Source organism: Gavialis gangeticus, unplaced genomic scaffold, assembly GCF_001723915.1.
Source record: "Gavialis gangeticus isolate Ggan-Ray unplaced genomic scaffold, GavGan_comp1, whole genome shotgun sequence".
NCBI lineage: Eukaryota > Metazoa > Chordata > Crocodylia > Gavialidae > Gavialis > Gavialis gangeticus.
Genome location: NW_017729000.1, coordinates 27,536,885 through 27,540,555, shown reverse-complemented (window position 1 = coordinate 27,540,555; position 3,671 = coordinate 27,536,885).

The following is a 3,671-nucleotide window of genomic DNA, read 5'->3' as shown; positions in this document are numbered from 1 at the left end:
CACTGCTGAGTGCACTGGGGACCCCCATAGGATGCTCCATCTGCTCCACTATTTCAACGTTCACAAGTCGCCTGGTACTTTGAGCCACCTAGTACCTGGTAGAAAAAACATATAAAGCTGTGTCTATCCAAATCGTCAAATCTCTCCGAATCAAATCAGAGGCTTCTGATTTCAATTCAGAGAAATTAATGAATCTCCTGATTTGATTCGGATTTAGAGATTTGGCCACCGAATTGGGCCAAATCTCTGCCGAATCAAATCAGCAACGAAAGCTTCGCACAGCCCTATGAGCCACCCCATCATGAGTAGCCCCACTACGTTGCCACCAGACCTTCCAGTCAAATGCAACTTACAGTCATACCCAAAACCAACTCTAAATATAGTGCATCAGCTATTAAATTGATACTACCTTTCATCTTAGCAAAAAGACTAAGAATTTGGTCTTTTACTTTTGTGAAAGGGTGCATTTGTATAAACATGAAGATGAAGTGTTTCTATAAAGGTTTTATCAAAACAAGTCTGACTTTTTTTATACTTAATTGGTATAGTCAGAAGTAAAGAAACAATGTGACGGATCACTTTGGACTAAATTGGCCTATCTTTTACCATTGACTTCAGTGAAGTACACTGACTTATACTAGCAGACAATCTGGCCCCAAACTCTTATTCTATATACACCACAGCATGTTATTTCTGTTACAGAAAATGAATATAGAATTACTTTACAGTTTAAGTTGTACTGGGATTTTTTTTTCTGTAGAAAAGACCCTGAAGTGTGGCATGGTGTAGGGCCCTCACATCCTTTAACGTGACCTGTCCAGACAAGTGGTGTTTTTTCTGCTACTTCACCCACCCCACACAGGCACACTGGAAGAAAAGAAATCTTCTGGTGAGAAGCTTATAGCGAATAGTGGCTTTTTTGAAGCTGCTAAGTGATTCAAAACACACTGGTAGTTCTGAACCAGTGATTAGAGAGCAAAAAAGACAATCAAAAGTGAATGCTAAATTGTGGAACCATACAAGAAAGTATTTGATGACTATTGTGGATTTTACTATAGGATATCATCACTGTATTATGATATATATGCCTGTGTTTGCCATTGCATGCATGCATGCCTGAACAACTGGGAATGACTTTATAAATATCTAAGTGACCCAAATTTAGGGTAATGGTGATATTTGTAATTGGCAAAATTATCCTACTTTAGCAACCTAATTTGTGTGAGGCTTCCTGTATGGGATGTCGTTCCTCCCAAATGTACGACAGAAACACCATGTGTCTGCAAATGGTAATACATTTTAGAGAAAATGCATTTCTTTAGAGGTATTACATTACAGTTGAAGTACTGTTTTTTCTCATAAACTTTCTTCTGTGTCACCCCATCTTTAGACTTGATTCCATGAGGTGCAGAACACTCATGGGAGTGCTGAAGGGAATGACTAGTCTTTGAGACTCTGGTGACTGTTTTGCGTCCCAAGATGGCTAAAAAACCCTAATTTACTTGCAATACTTTCTGTTTTTCTAAAGTGTCTTTGTTGCTTGCCCATACTGTATACACATCACTATTGCAACCAGTTCATATTTATTGTAAGCACATTAAAAAACACAATATTTTCTTTTCAGTGCTTAAGTATAGCACTGTTCTGAATTCTGCTATCTGTCCACCCAGAAAATCACTAAAAAGACTGGAATCATTACCATATGAATTTGATTCATTTTTCTCCTGTGTGGACCCATGACATATTTCTAGCCCTGATGTGAAGTGACATTAGAGAGAGAACTTTCACTGGTCTAGCACTTAATATTGTGAACCTCTGGCCTTCACCTGATTCATGCTCAAGATGGGAACAATGGAATGATTTAATGGCAATTGAATATGATGATAATATCAAAGATCATATAATAACTTAGCATCAAATATGGTATGAATAGAAGTATTTGCATGTGAGAACAAATTGGCAAGATCAATGAATTTCACCATGAGACTGCATGTTTTAACAAATGGTTGTAGAAAGAACTAAATTCCTATCATACATATCCATACGAATAAAGAGTTTGTTTTAGAAAACATCCACTGCCTGCCTTTGGGAGTCATTTTCCAAGTACTTTTGGCAATGAAGTATCTCAGTCATGTGAGAATAGATACCTCCACTGGTGAATAGGGCAAATGGATCTATAGTCGCCATAATGCAATAAAAGTACATGTATTTCTCAAGCTTGAACAGAAATAATGGCCTTTGAGATTATAACAATTACCTAAAGGACATTTGTTACTTAGCGCATTTTATAATGTATAGGTCATCACATCGTATAGGTCAACCGCGTCTTGGTGTGTGAGGTGCTGGAAGCCTGGACAGGCTTATGGGAGAAGCAGCGTGCTGGAAGGCATCGCTGCCCGACACCTCATGCTGCCCTGGGGCAAGTCAGCCCCTTCCTGGGTGGTGCCAGGCATCCTACCAGCCACAGGCCCCTGCTGAAGGCACAAACAGTGAGGACAGCACCTAAGCTGCAAGCAGGGCTCGTTTCTCCCCTCTGCAGCAGCAGCAGTCCCTGGGGTTGGCTATATAGGCTGCCAGCAGGCCGTGTGCTGCCCGAGCTCCCAGGGAGCTCCCAGTAGCATTGCTTGCAGGGGATGGTATATAAGTTGAGGTTGAATTTTAAGGGTTAAAAATTTGGCCCCAGAACTCGATTTATACACCGTGAAATACAGCAGTTGTGAAGTTTTCATAATGGATAGGTAAGAAATTTCTGATTTACTAAAAACTCTTCAGCTCTTACTCTTAAGAGTTAAGAAGTATAATTTCTCCCCAGTTGCCAAAATGGGGAGCTGAGTCTGAGTTTTCCTAATCAAAATGTTGTTTTTCTTTCTCCTCCATCCTTCAAAATGAAGGAAGGAGGGTGGGGGTCTACATTTGTCAGTGAAAGTAAAAATCTTTCATAAAAAGCTGCATTTGTTCCTTTTGAGGGTGACATTCTGTGGCAGGTGATCATCCAGCCCTATCGGTTGATTTGATCAGTGTATTTTACTGCTTCAGTCAATGTTTGGAAGATGGAGGTAGATCTGCATCTTGTGCCTGTGGCCTGTGCCCAACTGTTGAAAGGAGAACCTGTGTTATTTTAAGGTATTCTTTTGAAGGGCGGACAGATGATCTGTTGACTTTGAACCAGGGCGGACCCTGGCCCTCCCAGCAGGAACCAGGAAGACTTGAACGCTGTACTTGCAGCATGAATACCAGTGTGCCCCAGAGGCTAGGGGGGCATGACGAGCTCCTGCAGGTGGTGGTGGCTCTGGCGGGAGCATGGCGGCAGTAAATGGGGAGCTCCTGCAGGCAGCCCTGGCGCTGTCGGCAGCAGGGGGGGAGGTGGCAAGCGCTGACCAGCTGTCGGCAACCACCCGCAGATGTCAGCAGTGATCACGGACCGCCCGCAGACGCTGCCAGTGGTGTCGACAGCGAGGGAGAGCGGGTGGTGACTGGCAACCGCCTGCAGGCGCCACTGGCAGTGTGGGCACTGCCTTTTTGCAGGGGGTGCACGTGCAACCCCTACGTGTGGCCAGTGACTTGCATGTCTATCAGCCTGCAGACTCTTCTTAAAGGGCTGCCTGGTTGGGCACCCCTTTGCCTTTCCCAACCCCCTTCCTTCCAAGTGTCCTGTACTGCACTTCCCCTCC